The sequence below is a fragment of the Bacillus rossius genome, chromosome 2, assembly GCF_032445375.1.
Source record: "Bacillus rossius redtenbacheri isolate Brsri chromosome 2, Brsri_v3, whole genome shotgun sequence".
NCBI classification, from domain to species: domain Eukaryota; kingdom Metazoa; phylum Arthropoda; class Insecta; order Phasmatodea; family Bacillidae; genus Bacillus; species Bacillus rossius.
The window spans coordinates 60,578,746-60,606,012 of record NC_086331.1 but is presented as its reverse complement, the minus strand read 5'-3'; the positions used below and the strand labels follow the sequence as shown (position 1 = coordinate 60,606,012).

At 33.6% G+C, this 27,267-nt stretch overlaps 1 protein-coding gene across 2 annotated transcripts in view; it reads left to right on the top strand.

Moving 5' to 3' along the window:
- The first annotated feature begins 512 nt into the window (after positions 1–512).
- The window catches only part of LOC134529315 (14-3-3 protein zeta), a 73,247-nt gene continuing 46,492 nt past the window's right edge, over positions 513–27,267 (top strand). For both annotated transcript variants that reach the window (XM_063363250.1, XM_063363247.1), the window contains exon 1: positions 513–654. The gene's annotated coding sequence lies outside the window, so the exon portion shown is untranslated. The remainder of the gene's footprint in view (positions 655–27,267) is intronic.

Below are 27,267 nucleotides of genomic sequence, written 5' to 3'. Positions count from 1 at the left end.
TAACGTGACGTCACAACCCTCAAAGATATTGGAACCAACATATTGGAAGGTGTTGGAAGCTAAAATTTGACAGTGTGACAGGGCCTTAACATATCCACTGTTAGGGTTCCTTATTTCTATTTCTTGTTGCTTACCCTATTTTAGAAGGAAGGTTTGGTTAAACAAATATATGCTTATCATACCAAAATTTATGTTAATACAATATAGCAAATAAATAACTTTTAACTTTCTATTGAACTCTATAAATGTCTTAATTTACATAACTTGTTTGCTTCTGCTCTTATTTGTGTATATTTATTTTCCTTGACATATAATTGTAATATGTAACTTTTTCTGGGAAGACATATAATACAAAGTGTTTATTCACACAATTCATAAATTTAATACAAAAATATTAAATTTTGTATAAAAATTTTTTTTCGTGTATCTTTTACCTATTATTCTTCAAATGTTTAAAACGTTTTTGAAAATGAATTTTCATTTGGTTACCTGTGTAGTCTGTTTCCGGTTGTGTAGTCCCCGTTGGGTTTCTGCCTGGCAAAAGAAGTTCAGCGAGCCAATAGACCTCTCGGACGTAAAAATAGTGTGTAGAAGTTTGCGCTTTTAGTGGAGGGCGTAGTTCCTACGACGTGAAAAATATTTTTATAAGAAAAAGTGAGTACGACTGTTTTTACTGAGTATTTGTTAAGTTCAGTGGTGTCTTAAGTGCCAATCCTTAGTTCGAAATTGTGACGGAGTGCTGCATTGATATTCGCCATTTTGTAATTTTACCGGTTTGTGATAGAGCCTAGTCATATTTATTAATTTTTGTTAAAGCGCCATTCGTGACAGGTAAATAAATAGCGTAGTTACTACGTGAATTATATCGTGGGGTTAATGTATGAAATAATTTAGAACTCTGTTTTCCAATTGAATTTTGCTGTGCGAATTAAATCCGTCGCAAATAACTTTATCTTAAAAAAATGTGGTACATTGATTGTTTATTGAATCCATCGATGATGGTTTCATTGAAGATGAATTTGGATTTGCAGTGGAGACTGCTGTTTTTTCTTCTACTAGTGGTGGCAATTTATAACGACAATAGTATAATGCTGTCGGCCCCAGGTGTGAAGTGTTTCGACGCGATCGCAGACTTAAAAGACCATTTCAGTTCTTTAACCAAGGTCAGCTTCTTGGGCGTTGACCTACCTAACGTCCTCCCGATTTTATGTTTACGCACATCAAGTGATGTACTATACTGTGTATGGCGTGATTTCAGTAGTAATCTTAACTGGTAGTGAAGGCTTCAAGCCAGAATTACAATAGTCCGTCTCCCCCCTCCCACTAGGTACGATTGTGCGTCTGTCCGTCCGTCCGTCCGTCCGTCGCAGAACTGTTTACAATAATCCGTTCTTCCGTCACATTATTTTCCCTTATACATGCTGCCAACTGGTGAGAAAACTTAATTTTGCAGAAAATTTATCTTTTATAATTAGCAGTAACCTATGCACTTATAACTCATTAAACCCAATATTTTTCACTGTGGTGATTTTTTTTTCAACAATGTCAGAGTTGCCATGCGTAATTAATTACAATTCTATTGAATCTATGATTTTTGTTTCAAAACACAAACTAAACATGGAAATGTGTTTAAACTTAATTTAAAACATAATTATGTAATCATCTATAGAATTAAAATAAAATTTGACACTCAAAACCCTTGCAACCATTTGAAGGGTATAATTTCAGCTGTCCATCCGTCAAAAAAGTATGAAGTTACCAAGCTGTAGATGGACGACAGAATTTGTCGGCCCATGTGATTGGTTGCAGGTCATGTGATAGATGGAGGCGAGGGACTATTGTAATTCCAGGTTTATTACTAACACAACAAGGTAAAAACTTGTTTCTAGCTGAAAATAATTTTGGCAGTCTTTACAAATGAGAAAGAATGACCCCCAGGCTGTGTTGAATTTAATATAATATTCATTCTCATTATGCTCTCTCTGACACATTAGTTAATTCTCCAGCATGTTGTGATGGTCTACCATCCGTTGTACCCTTGGTACATTAGACCACACACACGTGCAGATAAATGGCACTAACAAACATTTCACTTAAATTATTTGCTCTGCAGAATTACCATGTTGCCACTATATAGAAAATACCCTAATTTGGATTTTGGTAAATCTTGACGTCGTGGCTTTTTGGCCAAGTTAAAATAAAAATACAAAAATAGTGTTAATAATTGCGTAACAGTTCATGAGAAATCACAGTTTCAACTTACATTAATTTACCTGTGCATGGATGGTGCACCTACAATTTGTTTACACACACGGGTTTCTATGTTTATTTTGGATAACTAAGTCAATGGAGGTATTGTTTTTTTTTTTTATTAAAAGTAATTAATATTGTGGCATTTTGCAGTTGTAGGGAAATATTGTTTATATTTTCTCTTTGTTGTTTGTCCAAGTGTCATTGAATTAAGAAAGATTTTGGTAAATATGTACAGTCGCGGTAGATGCCAAAAAAAATGCTAAAAATCTGAAAATACTTTTATTCTATGTTCTTTCGCTTCCTCTTTTCAAATCAACCGGCGGAGGTAAGAAATTCCAAATACTTTAGGAGATATCGAATTTTTAAATTTCATCATATGTAGAGTCGTGGTAGATGCCAAAAAAAATGCTAAAAATCTGAAAATACTTTTATTCTGTGCTCTTTCGCTTCCTATTTTCAAATCAACCGGCGGAGGTAAGAAATTCCAAATACTTTAGGAGATATCGAATTTTTTAATTTTCATCACAGTACCTGCGTAGTATGCGGCGAAGACCATTGTTTCTTGTCATAGATAATAAGGTTTCTTGTTTACGAGTATCATGTTTCTTATTGAACAATTTTGTCACGTGACTGTTCCGTGATTGGCCAGTATTCAAATGAACCAATAGGTGATTATTTATTCCGTGATTGGTCAGTATTCAAAAGAACCAATACGTGATTATTTATTCATTTATTGTTTAATATGATGTTTAATTAATCGGTCAACTTCTGCCGTGAACGACTACATCATTTCCTTATAGTGGCAAAGGAAATGTACCCGCCTCCAACTTAGGTGAGTTTTTAACATTTCTAATTTTAAAGTATTATTTTTTTATTTGGATATTGTTGCGCAAGTATTAAGTTAAAAAAATTACGTGAGTTGTTAATGTTCATCATTTGTCCGGGTTTTGTTAGGTCAGGTCAGTTACATTATAAATAATTTAAAACTAAAGAACCATTAAATTAAATTCACATTATTTTTAATGTCCGCTTAGTTTGAAAGTATTTATAATGTAACTGACCTGACCTAATCGACCAATTTATTTATTACGCATTCACTAACACACGTCAACTAACTAACACACAGTTGTATTGCTAAATTAAAAAATTCGATATCTCATAAAGTATTTGGAATTTCTTATCTCCGCCGGTTGATTTGAAAAGAGGAAGTGAAAGAGCATAGAATAAAAGTATTTTCGGATTGTTAGCATTTTTTTCCGCATGAATACGCAGGTATTGTGATGAAAATTAAAAAATTCGATATCTCCGAAAGTAGTCTGAATTTCTTATCTCCGCCGGTTGATTTGAAAAGAGGAAGTGAAAGAGCACAGAATAAAAGTGTTTTCGGATTTTTAACATTTTTTTTGGCATCTACCGCGACTGTACATATTTACCAAGATTTTTTTATATATTTCATTTAAAGTAGTGTTTTGAACAATGTAGTAATGAAGAGTTTATAAGTTACGTTAGCAACATAAAAAAATACTTCAAAATATTTTGGACGGTTGGTTGGATTAGTATAGCGACATTAAAAATACTGTGAAATCATGTTACTTTAGGTTAGCGATGTTAAAAATACTTTAAAATATTGTAAATGGTGTGTTGGGTTGGTATAGCTGCATTAAAAATATTGTTAAATTATATGTACGGTTGGTTAGGTCAGGATAGCCATATCTAAAATTGGTTATTCCTAAGCAAATATTTTATAGGTTTTTTTAATGTTTTTGATGAATTCATTAATATTGTGACATATACAAGTAGTTAATTGATCAACAAGATAGTTAACATCAGTAGATTCATAGAAATTTGACCAATCATAGTTTTTAACAGCATTGTAAAGACCAAGATAGTCACCATTTATATAGGACCTAGAGACTCTAGTAGAACTGACCACATAAGGAATACTGTCAGATATTATTTTTATAATTAAGGCAGGATGATATCATGAAAATAATGTAATACAGTTTGTTCTCTAGATAAGTAGATTTAGAAGTAAGGCTACATTGTTCAGTCGTTGCCATGGTACGACTTCCGGAAAAGTCTTAGATATATTTTTTTTAATAGAAGGTACCGGAGCTTGCAGGTTGCGCAGAAAGGAATTGTATTGTTTGTGAGAGTTCTTTGTTGGCAGTAACACCTATGATATATGTTTGATGTTCTGTCTCCAACTCATCATTAAAACTAAATTTTACAGACTTTAAAGTATAAGTTTAAAATATGCTTTCTTGCGTTTAAGAATATTTCGTTTTGTTTGTATGATATTTGAGTCACCCGCAAAGATAATGATATAGTTATTTTATACTGCTTCTTTCGCGGTTTTTTAATTTTAGTCTTGACAATGGGGTGTGCTAAATAGATAGATTATGCTTTATGTCATTAAGATCAAACTCTTCTATTTTTGTGCATTTCATAGTATTCCTAGTTTAGTTAATTTATCCAACAATATTGTATTTATATAATCAAGGCCTTAGATGCTTCTTTCCATTTCCTGCTGTGCTTCATTTTAAATACACTTCCACTTACTATTGCTGATACTAGTGTTGTGTTTTGACCGTTTCGAAGCGATAATATTCGCGCCTGAACTCCTGCGATATTAGAGCCATCTAGTGAGTAAACTCGGAACTAATAGGAGCTCTAGCGGCAAACTTTTGAACTCGTTCCTTTCATCAGCAGCAAGTGACTGTTAAATCACAGTTTTTAATACTCAGACTATTTAAATTATGTACGTTGTATTAAAAAAATTAGTAGACATAATTGTTCATTGTACCTCCTTTAAGTTGTGTGCAAAGTAACAGCCGTGTACCGTTTAAATATATACCTAATATTTAGTTTTGAAAATTTCAAAATTAAAATTAAATAAGAAAGCATTTTTTGAAAAAAAATTTATCATCATATTTACAAAATTTAAAGTTTTATTTACAATTTTGCCAAGTATGTATTTTTTATCTACTACGATATTCATGGGAGAAATAATTTTCTTGGAGGCTGCAAAACTAAGGATCTTAGCCTTAATGGAAGGCACCGTACAAAAATACAACTACAATGATCATGACAATATCACAAACATGAACACAAATACAAGGGCATTATTACCAAACAGACTTTACTGAACAGTGAGAAACTAAAAACATATTTGGAAGTAAAAGTTAATATATTTGAGATCGAGGGAATCTTAAATTTTTTAACACATGTTACCTTTTAATGAGGAAAAAACTGTAGTATTTATTAAAATGGTTGATGACATAGTAATCATTTATTGTACCAAGTAAAGGTTGCTCACTACTATTAATGGATGGAATTTTAGTTCAAGTGTTTGACAGTCAAAGTTATGTTAGTAAAAATTACAAATGAATATTGCCTGTAATGTTGCTCGTCTGGTCAAAAGAGAACACAAAGGGGAATGTAAATTTACATTAATATCATTCTTAATATTTCTGGCTTATAAATTTTAAGAATTTGTGTACTTTATCAATGTTTTGAATATTGGTAGTATTATTTATCAATGCTGTTGCAAATTATAAATACATATGTCAGTTTGGATACAAGCAGCGCTATATAGAGACATAGGGTAGAATGTTCATTAGATGCATTATAAGTAATAGTCTTGATAATGCTGATAATTAAAATTAGATACAGTTGATATAATATGAAGATGAAAGAATAACTTATAATAAATTAAGATACATAGTATAGATCTTTAACATATTATTTCATAATTTGTTTCTTTTCAAATTTATACTCAAAATATATGGGATGGATTTTTATGGAGAAAAAACAATTTCACAGTATTTATAATGTAGCTAACCTAATCAGTCATTCTCATGATTTTGTGCTATAATGTACCTAACCACTTGTTAAAGTGGTAAATTCCTAGAAGTATAGCAACAATCTTTCACAAAATTTTTTTTTCTGATAACTGCAAAAAATAAGTATGATCTTTTCAGATTTTTATAGTTTATTTTAGTGTGAAGCCCCTCTAGTATAAAGTTTCTAGAAGGCTGGACTTCGTAAATTTTCACAAGTAGGTCTATGCATGTTTATTTTTATGTAATTCTTTAAAACCTACTTGCTGTGAAAGACTTTGGATTGAGTTAATATTGTGAAGTTAAATATATTTAAAACAATTAATTTAACCAATAAATGATTAAAAATTGCCGTAGATTTAAAATTACTATAGATTTATGCTTTTAGCAATTTAAATATTAACATGTTATTTTTATGTATTTAATGATTTTTTGTCATAATTTTCTTGGACTTAAAGTGTTTTATCCACTATAGAATTGTTTTTAGGATACAGTCAGAATTGAAAAATGCTCCTTTTGCGGAATAGTGAAGCAACATTAGTAGTGCTCAAAAATGCTGTTAGAATTCTTTTCCTGGAAAAGCAACTTTTTAACAATAGTGATTTTTAGTGAAGTATTTGGAAAAAAAACTTTAATAATATATAATGTGAATGTAACCATAGCCTTGACTATTTAACTTAACTATTTTTAAAATATCAACATTTTGTAGTATAAAACGTAGTAACCTAGGCTGTTGCTCAGATTATATCCCATGAGTGGTGATGGGCCGGGGGTGTTAATATAATATTTAATTTGGAGGTTGTGTTGTCAATGAAGTAATTTTGATGAATAATTCATTTATTGTGATTTCTAAAACATATTTTTAGGTTGGTAAATTAGGATTGCATAACATATTTCAGCATATTGTACCTATAAGTACCATTGTAAAAAATTAATTATTCACAGAAAATTTATTTTAAAGTTACATATATAAACAAAACATGCTTATTTTTGAATTGATTGAAATAAATAATGAAAATAAGTCAGAGGAAATGCTTTTGTTTTGTATAAACAATTACTGCCAAGTGTTCTGAAAATATTGATAAAAGGCAGGCACAATGGTTTACTTATTCAAATGGTAGACTAATATGTTTCATCAGTGATCTTAAAACTCATCGGTAATAATGGAACCAGGTTAGAGTTTTGTATAATGTTTTTTAAGTATTACTTGAACATGCAATTACGATTTTCCCAGAAGGTGTATGGAAATGTTACTGTAAACATCTTCCTGATTTCTGCTTCGAGAAAACTTTATTTAATTTTAAATTTATTTATTTTAGTTCCCTCCCCGGTACCTCGTTTCTCATATACATCTTTTCTACGGCATATTTTTTAATTTACAATTAGTTTTACATAAGGCATTGAAATTAAAAGCATATACCATCTACCAGTTCAAAGAATGTGTTTGTCTACCTAATTGTTATTTATGTTTATAGTTAATGTGGCATATTAACAATGTGTGCAAATTGACACAGCTGTAACAGCGCTACTAGTAGTCTTTGTGGCCGTGCTGTAGACTTACCTCGCACTCTCGCTCTTGATAATGTTACAGGACTAACCTGTTTACATCCTTCAAGCTTGTTTTATCCAAGCTGACAAGGTTTCAATTTTTGGTTGTGCTGCAACGCACCATCCCGCTGCACCACTCGGCAAGTCACAAGCTGGCCTTAAATTTTACATGGCATGTTAGCAGACCTTCCAACTCCCGATTTTGGCGGATTTTGTAGGTTATCTCCCGCCCTCCCGAGCTTTCATATAAATCTCCGGACTTTTGACTTATCCGCGATGTATTTCAATATTTTTTTGTGTCAAATCATGCATCAAACTGTAAAAATAATCGCGATTATCGTAAAGTACGTTCGGCGAACTCCATGTATTATCGTTTATCGCAGGTAGTTAGTTCTGTGGACTCGATACACTACTATTATCGCGTCACGTGAACGAATCAAAATAGTTTTGTCAGCCATTATTCTATTGTGTCCCAGTAATTATTCGCGAACGCTTCAGTCAATTTCTATGTGAAATGCATTGTTCGAAATTTTAAAATGTCTAGAAAATATGAAACTGTTTACCGACATGCATTTTCAGAAGAGTATCCGTGTATCAAAGAATCTCGGTAAGGTGCTACATATGCTTTCTGTTCCTTGTGTAGGTGTGATTTTTCTGTGGCACATGGAGAGGCGATGTTATCAAACATGTGGAAACAAAAAAACACAAAGAAAGTGCAGTGTGCGTTGAAAGTAATCGCAAGTTGAATTTTTTTGTTCAAGAAAATGATTGTGAAAGTGTTACACATGCGGAGTGTTTGTTTACTTCGTTGAATATAACCTCCTATTTAGCTGTGCTGATCATGCCGGGCCGTTGCTTAGGATTATGTTCCTGGATAGCCAAGTAGCCAAAAAATACGGGTGTGCCCCAACGAAAACATCAGCAATTGTGTGTGAATTAGCCATTAACGGAAAAAAGGCAACTGTCGAAATTCTTAAAAATACATTGTTTTCTGCCTCTACGGACGGTAGCAACAAAAGTGATGCTAAACTGTACCCTATTGTAGTCACTTTTTACAGCAAAGAGACTCAACAAATTGAAAACTTGGTACTGTATGTCCCTTCATTAGAATGTGAAACATTGGCAATCTTTTACTCACCACCCTCAAATCATGTGATATCCCGTTGTCAAATTGTTTGGCCCTAAGTGCAGACAATGCACCTAAAATGTTGGGAATGAAGAATGGTGTTGTGCTCTCTTAAAAACTGAGATACCAAATCTCATAGTAATAGGTTGCCCATGCCACTTAATAAATTTAGCTGCTGAAAAGGGAGCAGCATGCCTTCCTGTCAAAATAGATGAATATTTGATCAACATTTATTATTATTTAGATAAAAGTGTGAAAAGGAAAAAGCATTTGAAGCATTTCCAGGAATTAAGGTAGATGTACCAGTAGTCGTCATGCTAAGAAGAGTTTTATAAAAAAAAAAATTGTGTACATAACCTTGTAGGTGTATTACTGCCCCTACATGTTTGTTTTTAACCTCAAACTTTACTCTACAATGCTATCCAACACTCTTCGATAAACACAAATTATTTTTGTAGATTTATAATTTTGAAAAAAGTGTGATTTCGAGCCAGTAGTCGTCATGCAAATTTTCGTGTTTGCCGGTGTTCGTCACATGTTTGTGCCAGTAGTCGTCATGTGCGATTTCGGCTGCATTAGTTTTAATTCATGGATCCAGAATGATAGTATTGTACTATTTGGGCTTCAAATTTTATTTGGTACTATATTTTAAACATCAAAATGGCATTTCATAAAGATTGTTCACTAATATAATGAATAATCCTCATTAAATTTTGAATTTACTTACAGCACTCACGGAACAAAGAGGGACAGCACATAGAGCTGTAGCAAACCGAATGTATTCGTTACTGAGTAACGGGTGTGCCGTCTAGTAACGAGTAACAAAACGTTACACACGGCTGCATTTTGTTACTCGCATTTCTCGTATATTTTATGCATGCGCGCGCATATTCAATGAATTTACGATACAAAGAACGATGTTTGTTTATTAATAAAGTATAATTTGGAAATTCCTCGTCTAAGTTTTTTTACTGTTTATTAAAGGTATTATGTGTGTAGACAAAGTTTGAGATTGGAACAGAAACAACGTAACAAAGTATTTTTTTACAAATTAGAAATATGTATGTTTTTGTTTTTCACTGTCGCGTATTTTCACGTTTTTTTTGTTCTTATCTTAAAAGAGATATAATAAAGCCGCTCTAATGAGATTTAATTGTTTCTTGGTTAACAAAAACTGTTTAATTATCAAATATTGTTAATTGTTTATATTCTATTTATTATTATTTACGCGACGTCATACTGTACGCGTACGCAATACGACTCAATTCGTTGCTGCAACATAACATAGCATGTTATGCGGTATCACAAGTAAAATATAAAAATGAATCAGGGCCCGCCCATCTTCCTACCCAAGGGCGATTTGCCTTTGTGTTTATCGGACAATGTGTTCCTTGGCACACTATTTTTTTCCGCTGCTCATTTTATACTAATACCATTCGCTACATCTTTAAGAGCAGCTTCCATGGCTGACTCTTCATACAACAGTATTTTCCGTTTTGGCATTTTGCCCTATAATTAAAGAACGAGACACATTACAATGTTTAGTTTACTTATTAATGTCAAAATATATATCGAATGACCCCTAAATTAATGTAAACAACAATGCCTACACAATTTTTGCAATCAATAAAGTAAAGTAATTTCCGACCCAGAAGTCGTCATACACATGCATCGGAAGTCGTCATAGGTGACGACTACTGGATCTGATCATAATAACGTACTTTGTCTATTAACAACAAAGAACCAATATTATTTAAGAACTTTAGGGTGTAACTTAGCACAACTTTAAATAAAATATTAAATGTACCAGTGCTCGTCAGGTATGACGAACACTAGCAATACAAGGTTTTTATTGATCCAGTTTTCGTCACCCTAACTAAATCATACAAAGAAAACGAATTTTTTTAAATGAACACTTTCACCTCTTCAAGAACATTTAACTAACACATTCAGCACAAAACATCACGAATAAACATGAAAAATTACAGAATTAGAAGAAAAAATGTGCACTAACGTCCTTAGTGTTTTAGTATAGGAATTCCCCTATATATCTTCACTGCTCTACGAACTTTTAATGCACGGACTTTTTTTGATTGAAAATAGTGTTTGTTCCGAAAACTATTGTGGTAATTTCAGCTAGAACGTCGACCAAATTTTTGTCAATATTTAAGTTGGCGATATATTGAGCTACTTCTCTATTATTTACATTTGAAGTTGCTAGTGACGACCATTGGAGCAGTGACGAGTACCGGTGCACTTACCTTACATAACACAGAAGTTAGAAAGATTTTGAAACATGTGAGTACACGTTGGCTGTCTCTTGGTAGGTGTTTAAGTAGATTGTTGCAGCAGTGGCAACCTCTTGCAAGTTTTTTTAGAAATGAAGTTTGTGGTCAGAAGGATTCCCATGTTGGTAATTTACAAACTTACAAAATTCCCAAACTTGTTCATAATCAAGTTACTAGCAAATTTTCAAACACTGTTCAAGACTCATACAAAGGTTCTGGAATAAGTAAGTCTGCAGTTTCATCTAGTTCAAAACGAAGCTTAGAGACACAAATGTGTACTTAGTACGCAAACACAAAAAACCGACACAAAATGACACTCCAGTAAGTTGCAGACTGTCACGGGAAGAAAGGTTATTTATGTTTATTTCTTCAGAACTGAATAAGGCTTTTGCTTATTTCTTTCAAATACTATACCAGCATTTGAAACACCAAATTTGCTTCTCCAGTCCAGTGTGCCTCAGATTCATGTGCTAAGATAATGTTTGCTTAGAATGCTACAGAACATAATGTCTAAATTTGTTAAGCCAGCAGCAGTCAAATGTGCATTGTCAATTTTAAATGTTGACCGCTATAGCAAAGACAATCAGAAAAATGACTCAGATATAATAGTGGGCAGTGCGACGACCAAAGTTGTGGCAACACTAAAACAAGAAGAGAAGTTGATTTTCTTTGATTCTGTAAGAAAATATTATTCAGCAAGTTGTGATTATATGGTACATAAATTTCCATTTAAAAGTGATATGATTAATGCTGTAGTTGCAAATATTGAATCAATTTGCAGTGCATAATTTTCAAGCTTGCAGTATTTTGTGGAAAAATTTCCTACAATTCTAGCTTCTACTGAACAAGATTTGGATGAAGAATTAGATGCATTACAGGCCCAATTTTTTAATTTTCAACTTGAGCCAGAATTACCACACAACATCAAGAATGAAGAAAGAATAGATGTTAAATGGTCAATGGTGGGTCAGATGAAAGCTGCAGATGGGACATTACAATATAACAAATTATCCAGAGTAATGCTTGCTATTTTGACAATCCCACACAGTAACGCATCTTGTGAGAGAGTATTTAGCCAGGTTACTAAAACACACACACAGTTCAGGTCAGCACTTAGTGAAGAAACCCTGGAATGTCTTGTGACAGCAAAATCCACCCAAAAGGGAAAATGTTTTGAACAAAAGTTTGATACTTCATTTCTCAAGACTGCAAAATCAGCTACAACATCAAGGAATCAACAGCATTAAGGTAGTATGACAAATGTTCATTATAATTTAACTATGTTTTCTTGGATTGTAATTATGTATTTTATTAATGTTTTTTTTAGATATAAAGAGGTTAATTTATTAGTCTTTTGCTATAAATTGCTGGTTGGTCTTCTAATAATCGTATGAATCACACTCGATAGCCTTTTAATGGTGTTGTGTAAAATGTCGCAAATTTCAATGTTGGACAACTACAAATTTTGGCGTGTATGTTGGAGAGGAAGTGACGAACCTCCTGATTTTTCAGTTTGGGAAGGTGGAAGGTCTGTGTTAGGCATTTTTGAAAGGTATAGGAACGTAAGCCAGGACATCAACTTAGTTATTTGTGCGAAACGTAATTTAATTTTAGACTTTAGTTTAATAGTTAATTTCTGGGACTGTAATTTGTCTGTTAATCAAGGATTTATTGTAATGTTAAATTTAAGTTGAGGTAACTATTTTGATGAAGCAAAATAAGCACATTATACAACAGATGTAATATATAGTTCTATTTCCATGTTAAATTAAAGATTTCCCTCAGTAAGTCTGGAAAATATGTATAAATAAAGTTTTTGCCTGATTAATAACAAAATTGTGACTCACTAGAAATCATTTTCAGTCTGGAATTGGCTAAAGATTAAAGATAATATGCTGCAGCTAGATAATATACATTTTAAATGGCATTTTGTAAAAAGTGGGTTTTTAATACTAGTTTATTCAAAATGGCGTTAATTAAATAAGTCCCAAATGGCTTTACATAATTGTAAATGTTTTTCACCATATTACATAAAAACAAAAGTAATTTTTTTACCTAGAAGAAATGTAAACTTTTTTCAAACATTAGGAAAATTGAGCACAAAATTAAATATTTTTTTAGGTAAAAAGATTTTTAAAAATTAATAATGTTTGTTTACAAATTCTGATAAAAAAATTACCCTTTTTGTAAGAGGCATTGAGAGCCCTTTCACACTGGCAACTGAGTTGCCAGCGATCAGTAGCTCACAAGTTGCCAAAACCTGGCAACTGCAGTTGCCGTGCCAGAAACTGTTCAGCAATAGTTGACAATTGTGGAAGAGATCCTATTACCCAGTGTTCAACTGCTTACTGAAGTGAGCGCCGTGCTATGGACGTTAAATCCATTTTAATTGCATTGATAATAGAGGTGTAAAAGTAACGAATAAAAGCGTACCCGTATGTATTCGTTACTATAACAAATAGTATTTGTTACTATCGTATCGTTACGTTACTTCTGATACTACATAGCATGCTATGTTATGTTAGAGCAACGAATCGAGTCGTATTGCATACGCGTACAGTATGGCGTCGCAACATTCGTAATTTGTAGAAAACATACTTATACATTACCAGAGCTGCCAACCATTACGGTTTTTCCGTAATTATTACGGATTTAACACCGAATTACGGAACATCGCTGGTTTATTATGCAAATGAGGCTTTGTGTTGCTCGGTAACTGAAAAAATTCCGTTTCTGCTGTGCTGTTTCGTGAACACAGTTCGAATACATCCCGTGGTTGCGCAAATAACGGAACTAGTAAGTGTGCGCATGTACTGTCGAAATAAGTAGATTCATTCTTGTGTTTTGAAATAATAATGGGATGGTATTACGTCCGTTGTACGTCACAACTAGTACATATTCTCGGACTTTTCGTTTGTTGGCTACTTACATTACGATAATTTTTGTACTGTACCTTGGCTAACCTGTGTTGTTTTATTTATTTTTTTGAAAGCCCTTTTTTTCGTCATAGTGTTTTTGTCTTGTCTACAGACGTTAAATTTTTTTATGTTTTTCGATAGTGTTGTGTTCTTCAGTTCCGGTTGTAGAAGTGAAGCGTGTGACAGAACAAAAGTGTTTCTGGAAAAAAAAAAAATGCAATTCTTCAGAACTTTTGACCTAAACTATTCAAAAGAATGGCCATGCTTGTCTTCAAATGTTTTGGAACACCACACGTTTTGTAATATATGCATGTGTGACTTTTCGATTGCACATGGTGGAATGGATGACTGTAGACGGCATATTGAATCAAAGAAACATGCGGAACATTTTATAGCCATGACTAGCAATAAATCTATATCGTCGTTTTATCGCTACATCTGAATAAACGAAAGTAAAGAACGCAGAGTTATTGTTTTCAAGTTCTTTTGTTTGTCTTCTGTTGTTTGTTCACAAGACAGTTCTAATCCAACCAGGATAAAAGAAGCCAATGAAAAGACAGTTGACAAGTTTAACTTTGAATACTTTGAATTGAAGGTTCAAAATTTCCAGTAAAATTATTGACATTTCTTATATATTCAGATGATTGTATTGTTCAAATAGTTTTTTTTTATTCATAATTTGCATTGTGTTCATATACATATGCCTATATATATATATATATTATTTTTTTTTGCAACTTATTGTCCTTGTTTTATCTTGTGTGTGTCATAATTCACCAGGAAAAATTTATCATGCATTATTTACGCATACCTTTTTCACATAATTGTTTACTGATAGGTGTGATTTGAGGTTCGCAGCTCTGCATTACATACCAAACTGCGTAAGGTGCATTTTTTTCACTTTTCCGTATTTTTAACCAGACTTGTGTTTATGTCATTCTAAATTTAATTTGATTTAGTAGGTAAAGTGTAGAACTACAAGTGAACTGTTCCATAGTACAAAAAATGTGAGTAACAAAATGCATTGGTATATAACGTTTCGTTACTCGGTACTAGATGGCGTACCCGTTACTCTGTACCGAATACATAAGGTTTTCTACAGCCCTAATTGATAATGGGCAATGTGTCCATAGGAAGAAAAAAATGTGAGTGAGTCTTTCGGTACTGCCAGAGATCTAACTCCAGTAATAAGTAAATCCTGTGTTCTCATTTTGTAAATACTTTCAAAACGAAACTTGCACACAAAATTTAACGTATAATTCTTTATAATAATTAGCCTAGTAAAATTATACCCTGGAAACCCCTGATGTGGAAAAAATTGTTAGAAAGCTGGAAATTGTTTTAAACTCTTTAAGTTGGTGTCCAAAGGAGTATCGTGAGTTTTTGCCTTCACATATGGTGAGCTTAAGTAGGGGGGTGGAAAAACTGCAAAATTTTGGACTTTTTCAATTTTTTTTTTTCAAATAAAACTGTGCATCCTAGATGACATGCAACGGTTAGAAAAATTAAAGTGCATTAAATTCTGTGTCGAGTGAGGCATAAAACCTCAAAATGGGTTGGTGTTTTGGCTGCAATTGCTATTTTTTCTATCTTCGTAAGTAAATGTATAGGTATCTACTGCCAAATGGGTTATAGGAATGAATGAATGAATGAGGCTTGTGCTTGTGCTTGGCACAAAAAAAATTAACTATATTTACAGTGGAAAAAATATGTTCATTCACAAAATATAAATTGCGAAGGTAATCTTCTATTTTTATATGTCGATGGTTGGTGATTTTGAGATGTGGATGTCTGAGGATCGGCCAGCCTGGAAGTGGATGACTGCTGTTGAGTGCAGGCACAGGATACGTTGTGTTCAATGTCACTTGTTTCGTCACCATCATTTGTTTGGTTGGGGTCCATGATTTCAGCTTCTGAATCAGAAGTAGAATGGTATATCAGCAACATTAAATGAATTGTATTTTTAATAAGTAGACAACATTGATACATACTGTAGTGGAGGTACAAATTGTGAAAATAATGGTACAAGGAGCATTAAACGGGCAATAGACTTACCTGACACATTATCAGCTGCAGAATCATGTTCTGAGTAGGGGACTTCAGCTGTGTCTACAGTTGTTGCGTCGACACAAGACTGCCCCTTGCAACCTATGTAAATGTAGGAGCAGTTAAGGCCCACTTTACGGCAGGTGTAGCCGGATCCCTTGCGTCCTTTTTCACATTGGCGTATATTTTCTTGGACATTCAGTGGGGCTGCCTCTTTCTCAATTGTAAGGGAGTTACCCAATCTTGCTGTTTTTCCATCCTTAGTTGAGTGCATCTTTATCTACCCTGAGACACTTTTTAGACCTGAAATTGTATTGAAAATAAATTTCTGGACACGACTCAAACATAGTTTTCACACCCGCCACTAGAATTTGTTGCTGGTGTATCTACGTTGACTATCTAATCAAATTGATTTGCAGAGTGAAATGTTAAACTATATTATGAAACTGCCCAATTCAAGTGAAAAAGGTCTGAAAAAATACTAAACCCATTTTTGGACCTAATTTTTGACAAGGAATTTTTTTAAATTCTCTCCATCTTGTTAAATTGCCCTAAATGGTTAAAACTATAAAGTTTCCCTTTGTCTCTATGAACTTTGGTTCGTGCCATCTGCCACAGATGACAGCACCGTGGGTGCACATTCCCGTTGCATGCAACTTCCGTTACATTTGTGAAATTACTCCTACCAAATGCAGTACACAGAGCTAAGATGCTACGCATCAAAAAGTAATCAAGAAAAAATAATTTATGGACACATCTTATCAGTGCTGCCAGACAGAAGGAAGGTGCCTTCTCTTTTAAGTTTTCTCCATTTTTTACTGTATTTTTTAATCAATTTTTATAACTACTTTATAATGTCACTACAAATTCAGTGATCTGAGCCAAATTTTTAAACTAGTGTTGAAGTGGTGATGTTTACCTGTTTAGGAACAAGTTGCAATCACAATCAGGTATTAATTGTATGAATGTCATGATACAATAAAATGGCTAGATAATGTGCAGCACTTAATGAACAATTGTTCTTTAAAAATATATATTATGAGCTAAATATATCAATAATAATTTCTGATTACTATAGCTTTATAATAACAATTAATCCTAATTTGTGATATTGTAGTAGGTTTGTAAATTTTGTACCACATTTTTTTCCACAAGTTTATTAGCATAATCAACATTAGAGATTTCCCACAGGGGCCACTCATGACCAACTCAATGAATGTCTCTGTATCAAATGTAGAACACATGTTTTGCAGCAAAAATAAGGAAATTTGAGGAAGCTTTCACTAAACTGAACGGAACAGTGGTTGACGGCGGTGGCAGATGATTTCTGGACAACTCACGGGAGAGAAACTTTCGCTCGAGAGTTTCCCGACCTTGATGAGACAGTTGCCTTTGTGAACGCCTGCTGGAAATACCTATCAAGATAATGATTCAGCAGTTGATAGCGATTCACCCACCACTCAGTTGCTAGTGATTGAATTGCCCATGTTAAAGGGCTGTTACTGTACCATATTTTATACTAGCATATGTGTTCATAATATAGAATTTTTCGAGTTAGTGAGAACATTTATGAACTAAAGTGGGTTTGTAAAAATTCTTTAGTTTTTTTAAAACTGGTTCCTAAATAGAGGTGGTGTACATTTGAAGGAAATGTTTTGCACCTGTTTCATATCGCATAGTGTTCCAGGAGAAATTTATTCACACACATTTGCAGAGAGTAGTTGGTTTGTATAAAAAAAACCCACTTAAATTGTGCAACTTTCTACAAACTGATTGACCATATTTACATTTGATACAGGGTTAGTTAGCACAAATGATCAGTACACTTTCAAAAAAACTGTACAGTGGATTTACCTGAAATTTTTTTTAGTCAGTAGAGAATATCAAAGTTTTTAGAGATTAAATTACATGGCAAACATGAGGCTGTATTCAAACTCATCCCACACTTTGTACAATGTGTCTGCGGTGACGCCACTGTGATTTGCTGTCTCGGATTGAGCAAAGATAGCGGCAGCATGAACACTTCTTCTTTGACATAACTCCACAAAAAGAAATTGCATGGGTTTGAGTCTGGTGATAGCGGTGGCTATCTGCCTCACACTGCATCGTTCACACTTGTACAACCAAGCCATCTCTCGGGGAGATGTGTGTTAGGGTTCTGTACAGCCAAGTGGTTGTGAGGCGGTGCACTATCTAGTTGGAAGATGAAATTGGTAAATCTCCCAATTGAGGTAGAAGCCACAAGGTAAGCAGTTGGTAGGATTAACTTATGACAGTTTTTTTTGTTGAAATAGAATAGCCCGTAAATCATCTCCCTTAATATGGCACATAAACACGTTCACTTTCAGGGATACTCTCTCATGCTCGGTGGTGACATGAGGATTTTCCATTTCCCAAAAATGTGCATTGTGGTTATTTACTTTGCCTGCCATTTGTGTGGAATGTGGCCTCATCACTGAAAATGAAATTGATGGGTAGGTGGTTGTCATTGATCATTGCTAGCACCTCTGAGCAGAATGCGTAACGTGCGCCATAATAATTTGGTTTGAGTACCATGACCAACTACGCAAGATTTTCAATACCATTGTTTGGGGCATCTGCAGTTCACGACTTGCTTGCCCAAATTATTTTCGTGGGCTACGCAAAAATGATGCTGGAATGCAGTCCACATCCTCCTGGGACACAGAAGGTCAACCATGAGTATTTGCAAATGCACCCTTTCTCTTCAAACTTCTTGTACCAGGCATAAATGGATGACTAGCTTGGTGGTTTCACATCAAAATGTCTGAAACTCAAGTTGCACAACAGTTAATGAGTCCCTTTTCGCTAATTGAAGCACACACCAACTCTTCTGCTGGGTGGTAGGCACCATCATAAACACTAGCTGCTTATAGCTGAGGTACCCTGCAACAAACTATTCTGAAACATTGGCTGAAAGAAGTTTCAAGTAAATCCTCCTCACAATTTAGTTTTTTTTTTTTTTAATTTTTGAAAGTGTGCTAATGATTTGTGCTCATAATAACTAAAAAGTATTCAGAAAAAATACTGTAAATAAATTTTTTAGCGGTAAAGTGTACCAAGGTTAATTAAATTTTATAGTTTGTTTGAAAATATTAAAATTAGTTCTTTAACTTTTATTTTAAGTCTACCTGTGATAACACTATTGTATGTTTGTGTCGAAAGTCCAGTTGATATACAAGGAAAAAACTGCAGATTGTCTATACACCTGCCCTTCAACGTAACACGTTAATTTGTTCCAGGTAAACACAGTGCTTATCAAATACATTTTGCCATAAGTAGTGTATGTTAATAAAAAAAAAATTCCCAATCAGAGAAGTGTACTTGCTGACAAACATCTTAATCAAAACACTACTCCCGTTAGTCTATTTACTAATATATGTCTAAACACATGTAAGTACATTTAATTAAATGTTGAGTTACATTTTGATATTAAACAACTTAAAAATTAAATTTAAAAAGCTCAAGACTACATTGTGTACATAATAGAGCTTGGGCATAACATTCCTATGAGGCTCTTAACATTTCTTAGTTACAAAATAATGTTGTTGTTTAAAAAGTATATATTTAAGTTATAAGATTTAAAAAATCATAAACTAAATGGTTTCTATTATTAGAAAGATTATTTAACCTGATAACATAATTCCCGATCCTGTGTACTAAATGTGTGTGTTGCCATGATTTGTCACTAGCGCATTCTAGTAGGTGTGAGGTAAAGTATTCTTGAAAGCTTTTCTCTCCAGAGTTGCTGCTGGCACACGGGATAGCATAATATAAACATTGGCTAACACTCAGGCCATCGTTGGAAATGAGTACGCAACGAAGTATGTGAATAGCTATTAAAGAAAGAGCAAAATATTGTTTGTTGATTCATCACATTAATTTGTTGCATTGTATTTAATGCTCTTCAGTGAGTATCCATTGTGTCGGCACGGAAATACAAATTCAGGTAAAAGAAAAAAACGCTGCTTAAAATTTATGACTGCACAACTTCAAATCATCCCGTAATTTATTGGCGTCGGTACTTAAACTGTGCAAGTCGAACAGCATTAACTTTGAGGAGCCAATGTATGGTATGCCCGAGTTTCCATTTTGTTGGTTTTTTGTTGGCTGGCTGTACTGGCTTGATACTGTGGTGAAGTGCTATATATAGTGTTTAAAGTATATTATGTGGTTGCATGGAGCTGTACTTAATTTCACTTTGTTTTAATATCAGTAAAAGTATATTTATGCAACAGTATTTTGCAAAGAATTTTTGACAATGTGGTTTATTTGCTTACCGTAGATGTACCTTTTCAAGCTTCATAAAAAATTCTTAGGCTTATAGTTTTTTAAATTTCATAGTCTATTTATTAATAAAATACTTTAAAGGAGATATAGTTTCATGTCTGTTGTCGAAATAAAATTCTTGAGCAGTTTTCTCAGTAAATGCAGAAAGTTGGATTGTAAATGTGAAAGAAGACTCCTTAATTGCTAGGAGTTAAGTTTGACATGTAACTACCGTGGGAGGATTGAGCAGTGTGTGTGTAAACAAACCTCTCATTTATTGAGAGAGAAGCACTTATGTCTGTTACAAAGAAGCGAGTGAAACCAGCATTAGCAGTGAAAACAACTGAAAAATCATCGAGGAAGAGGATAGCTGAGATACTAGTGAAGGAACTCCAAGCAGAAAGAGATGCTCATATGAAACACTCATCTTATTGATGAGAATTAATCTTAAAAGTAATCAAATATAAGCCTACCTTGCAAAAAATCATCCCTGTTTGTCCTCAGTGGTGAAAGTGTTAATTTTTTTTATTGTATGCTTCTTGGCTATATGTTCATATTTTAAAATTATCATTCTTACTTTTAAATGGACCTACTGAATTACAACATTTGTTTTTAGTATTTTTTATGGGCACTAGTCTGTTTTCAGATTAAAGTTTATGTGAATGATGTTTTGAAGGAATTTGCAGAAGCAAGCATTAGATATGGTACTGTTTAAACAATTTATTATTCCTATCCGTTGGTAAAGAGTACTATGTTGAAAATTTAAAATTTTTTGGGAAATGTTAATAGCCTAGTGTAAGCAACTACTATAGTACAAAAAAATTTTAGATACAAAAAGTAGGTATTAAAGTGAAGAGTATACCTGTATGCCTAGTCAGGTGTGTATCTGTGTTAGTGACGTGGTATGATATGTGTGATGCTTGCTGGTGCTTCCAGCGCAGTATCGCCCCCAAGTGCAATGCTCTGAAGTGGGGCGCAGTCTTCTAGTCGTGTGTAGAGCAACTAAGAGATTTGAATGGTAACCATAACATTAGATGGCAGAGAAATGAAGATAAAGTTGTAATGCAAGGTTCTTGGGTACTTTAAAGAATCTGTATCGTATGTTTCATGTCTAAGAATATCAGTGAAAACACATGTTAGAACCCATTTCACTGTCGTAAAATACAGTTTGAAAATGAAATGTATAAACCAAAAACTACCCATCTGCTCTCAGTCCATTCTTATATGCTTTTTGTAAACAGACACCGCTTGGATATCTTGAGCATTTTTCAAATTGCGTGGTTTCTTCGGTGCACACCATATATGCCCAGGTAGGCGAGTGGCCCCTTAAGAAACTTTCATCAACAAAAGTAGCTATTAAGGTAAAGATGGATGAGATGTGTATTTTTTTTTTGTTCTGTTTGTGTAAAAACAATGATAAAATTTGTGTGTTGCTGTGAAAGTGTAACTAAGAAAATTTTCTGGATTTGTAAAAATTTTTCCAGGAAATTAACATGGCTTGTAAGTACTTTCAACAATGAATGTGTTATTTTTTCTTGCTTTATGGTAGGAATAATAGGCTGAGAGATCTGTAGGCCTTCAGTTAGCATTTGTTAATGTTAATTTTGGTGTACAATATGAATTGAGTTTGATTGTCAGGTTGTATTGTTTTCCTTAATTATTTTATTTGTAAGAAATGTCAAAAAATTAACTTTTTAAGACCAAATTATAGGACCTGGATATTTTATTGGACCATGGTCTAAACACAGGAATGGTGATAATTTTGTTTCTATAAATTTTACAAATCTTAGCCAATGCCAGCAATATAGAAAATAACTCAAATTTCACGTAACCTGTTATTTTTTTTTTAGAATGATAGTTAAAACTTTTTTGACAACCGGAGTTTTACTGCTAAGCAAATCGGTTAAAATCACCATTTTCATCGCAAACTATTCTTGGTTTGTGCATGACCAGCTGTCTGTCTTTCTATCTGATTTGAAGTCATGCCTCTTGCCCCGGTGGTTTCAGTACAACCATACAGTATATTTCATTGAGAAGGTCAAAACAGAACAGGTGCCAAACTGCAGATGTGCTGTAAAATGAGTTTTTATAATTTTTATAGTAAACTTTATGATGAAGCTGCATGGGGTAAAAGTAAAAAATGAAAAATAAATACTGGTATTTCTGGATTCCCTGAATAAATTTTCTATGTCATAAGGATGGAAAAATTATATTGTGTATTTAATATGAAAAAGTATTTTTGAAGAGAATTAGTTGGTAAACTTGTAGTGTATTATATTATAAATCAATATAATAGTTTTTATTGTGTAAACCAAGATTAAACAATGTTTATATGAGTTCTGGGGGGGGGGGGTAAGTCTAAAGCTTTATGTTCTGAGAAAATAAGCATTTTCCTCACACAATTGCTGGCTGTTAAGGCTGCTGGGTACGGTGGGCTAAATAGTGGGAAACATGTGTACCGCTGTTTAATTTTTTTTGGGAGAATGAATTTAAGTTAAAGCTATATACATTTTGGAAGTAAGTAATATAATGTATAATTGTGTGAGACGTTTTATATTTTTAAAAAAATTTACAATTTCTGAATAAAAAATATGGAAAAAAGCCATTTTAAACATTATTTTCTTGATTGAAGTGAACGAATGCAGCTTAAATACCACAAAAAGCTATGTCTTAGACTCGCACCTTACCATGTTCTATAGTAATTTGCAACGTGAACATTACTTGAATAATAATCAGCCTGTAAAACAAGTAATCAAAATTAAATAATATAAATATTTTCTATCATGAAAACAGGACATCTATTTGTGGAGATATGTTGCTTCTATCCCCAACACCTTGAGTGAATGCGGAGCAGACATGCAAGCGATAAGAAAGTGGCGACTCAAGTTTCCTGAAACCCGAGACGGATTATCGGCAATGGCCTTTTGGTTTGATGACAGTAGCACAAATAGCTTGTTTCCTTTCTTAATTTTTTAATTTGAAGATTATATTTAAAACATTGTGTTTTGAGGATACTTTTATCGAAGCGTGTTATGATGCAGGGCGAGAAAACCCGCGGACTAGCTACGTCATCTGGCACGATTCCCACATGCAAAGGTCTGGGAATGGAACCCACCGGGGTTCGAACCCGGATCGCCATGGTGGGAGGCTAGGGTCTTCACCAGTTGATCTCCGCGGCTACTGCTGTTATTTAACATTGCGAATAAGTTATACAATAAAAGTAATCAAAACGGCTTGTTCTCTAAATTCCTCCTTCAATACGTTATTAAGAAAGCCTTCCAGGAATAAATCATTAAACTCAAGAGAACTCAAATTCCAGAAATAAAAACACACTCCCGTCCCTTTAAACTGTTACTTTCGCAATTGAAAACATCAAATTTTATATATCACTTGAGAGTTAATTTTCGTAAGCAAAATAGTTGCTTGGAACACAACCTCAACATTCCCAATATCAGCGAATTTGTATGAATCTGGAATACTGTTTTCACTTTGGTTTTTTAAGTTTTTATGCTCGATTTTAAATATTGGGATGCACAAGAATTTTTTTTTAAACGTTTTGTGTGTTTTGAAAAATAAATTTATTATTGAAATTATATTAATTACATTAAAGTGGTGCAAAATACAAGTATTAAGCTGTGGTTCACTATATATTCATCTTGGCAAATGTTTTTGGAAACTGAGGGTTTACTATTTCCTGCAGCAGACATTCTTTGTAGACTCTGAAACAAACATAATTATAAATTCGCTTAGGTATGTTGTATGTGTGTAACATAAACTTTAATTATATTTTTATTTTAATGCAAGTTCTCTGTATATGTTGAACTATCAATAAGAAGACTTATTTGAGTCGTAAATGTGTGTGCGTGTACCAAAATAGCTTACGAAAAAACTACCAGTAATGCAATGTATATGTTGTAAATGGATATCAGTGGGATAAAAACCTTACTGTGAAAGATGTGTTGCAAAAAAGAAGAACTGTAGAGGCATATAAATGTAGACTTCATTTAGCACTACACATTTTACTGCTCTACTCAATAATTGTATGTAAAATAATAAGAAAAATACCTGCACAAATATGCTTTCATTTTTTTGCACTAGAAAGCGTCTTGTTCGATAATTTCATGTCATCCAGTGGGAAGTGTAAAGCACAAAGTAACAATATTTTCTTCCCGTTATGTGCATCTGCCCTTGCACTTGATAAAAATAGTTTGAATCACGTCAGTAGTTTCCTTTAATTATTGTGCAGTGAGTAATCTGAAATCAGTACATGATATGTTTTATGCCACAAATATTATACAAAATGAATCTAAAAGTTCATTTTCAATAAGTGGTCATTGTATTTAGCAATACTAAAGAGCTAAAAGGAACACATATATAGCTGAATATGATAACCTGTCCATTATCGATAGCTTCTTTCAGACTTTGGTACTTTCTGCTGAAAGAGGGCACTTAATTTCCATAATGGCATCGTCATGCACCAAACTATCTGCAACAGAATTTTACATGACTTCTGTTTGAGTTATATTGTAAAACCAAAATTACACTATTAAAATTCAAAAAATATATATATAATTGCATATTTTAAATGTACCTGGAGTTGCACCAAGAAAAGGATATTCAGAATCTATGAATAAGCCACACTGTTGCCACTATTCCATGATCTTCGGCCATTTTACACTTGGCTACAGGTTCGTTGGCAATACAACACTGTGTACCTTTCGTGATGAAGTTTCCATACAATATGGAATTAACTAAGTTTCTACAAGATGTTGTAGTCCTCATTTTACAAACTTGGCCGAAATGGGAAGCAGTTGGTAACTTCCTCCTCTCTGTATTCCACAAGTGACATCTGTATTGCAACAAAGTCGTTCTCTGTAGCTCATTTTGCTCTTCTTCGGTCCGCACGAGACTAGCAATGAAACTTCTTTTCTTTTCCTCAAGCTCTGATGCTGTAATCATAATCTCTGGTTGATCTTCCTTTGCCCGTACTAAACCATAGTGCTCTGCAGTATAAAGTTATTTTTTCACTTTCATTTGTATCTTGATATTGAGCAACCGTTGATGTTTCCTTCTTTGTCTTGCTCGTTGTTGCTGGTCGACGAATTTTTTTGTGTACATTCCTGGAACAAAAAAAAATGTACATGTAATTGTAAAACAATTTCCCTTATTAACTCCGTTATATTTTGTACACTGATAATATGATTGAAATATACTTGACCCTGCCGAAATATATTTGTGATGTAATTATTTTTAGAAATAATTGCATATTGGCTTCAAAAGTTTAGTAAAGACACTTTCATGATATTGCACACACCCCATAAACAAGTTGGCAGTGTGGCTGTCAATTACACTTAATGGCTGCCCCTAAATATTTCTTGTAGTGCTGAATATTGTGGTTACCTGAAATAATTTTTTCTTGATATATAACCCACAATACAGCTTTCATTACAACACGAGCCTGTAATATTTTGGCCTGGCATGGGCGAGAGTGTAGCTGCTGCCAAGTTATTAGCATTGCTCCTGAAAGTAAAATATAACTTTCATGTTATATTTCATACAAAGATTTTTTGTGAAATTTTGTGAATGAAGCGTATAATGGTTGGGTATTTGTATTGTTAAAATATATATACATATACACTGTATTCTCTGCCATGATTTCAACCCACTGACTCATGATAGACATTTTGTGGACATGGTTATGTTATCGAATTAAAATTCATATTACTTACTGTCCATTATTAAGGCCATGAACGGGAGCTTTTAAAATACTGATGCAAATTATTCAAATACTTCGTACCAAAATGCATTGAAGAAACTCAAGTCAGTGCGTATGCACGGCAATGGTGATGTAAAAAATAGTTATTTAATTAGTAACTTGCCGCCCATTGCAAAAATCCTTGAAAAATATCAAGCAAAATGTTTCTCTTAAAAAAATTATTTCGGGAAGAACTGTAACACTATCAAGGTCTTACAATGAACTTACCTTTCAACTGTTTTTACACTTTAAGAATATATATATTTCTAATTTGATACTTTTCTATTGCTTTAGTTAAACTTTACATCATGTAAACGGACAACACAGCATTTATTATGTAATCATTTCATCCCCTTATTATTTACTAGCTGCCCGACCCGGCTTCGCACGGCTATACTAATGGAAAAAAATTAAGCCACATCTCCCATTTACAGTAATGGTAAATAAAAAAAATTCAGTGAAAATTTATTCTAATGCTGTATAATGTACCTGATAGAAAATGAACAGCACCGATGGTTTCCTGACTCGTGCACGCAACGTACAACTGATGTACCCGTACTTCGCTACGGCAGTCTACAGGCAGATCACTCTTGCGCCGCTCATTATACATGCCCCTCCTTGTGGGTACGCCACGGCCGCGCGATGCTTGTTGCCATGGAGATGCAGAAGGCATGAACAATGCGAAATCCTGTTCTCATGCAGACAAAGTACCCACTGTTGCCTGGTTTTAACCACCCATGGGATCTAATTTTCGGAAAATGTCATCCTGCGTAACATAAGGAACATTACTGTGAAGTTTCAAGTCTGTAAAATATATATACTTGAAAAAAAGGGCAATTTTTGATATTAAAGTACCCGCAAAATTTCAACAGTGATGAGGACTGCACTAACAATGAAATAGTCGTTGCCATAGAGACGAATGAAGCATCAACAAAGCAACAGCTGTTGCCATGGTGATTTCCTACCAAAAACTGGAAATTTTGATATACTACGCCCCCGAAACTCCCCTTGGGGATTGGATTTCCGCAGAATCCGTTCTTAGTGAGCGTCTACATCACAAAATGAGTAACTATGCTAAATTTCAAGTCAATCGGGTGTATAGTTTTAGAGATCTCGTGATGAGTGAGTGAGTGAGCGGTATTTCGCTTAATAAACTTCTAGTGCCTGCAACACACACTTCGTACATGTACTGCATGTTGTATCT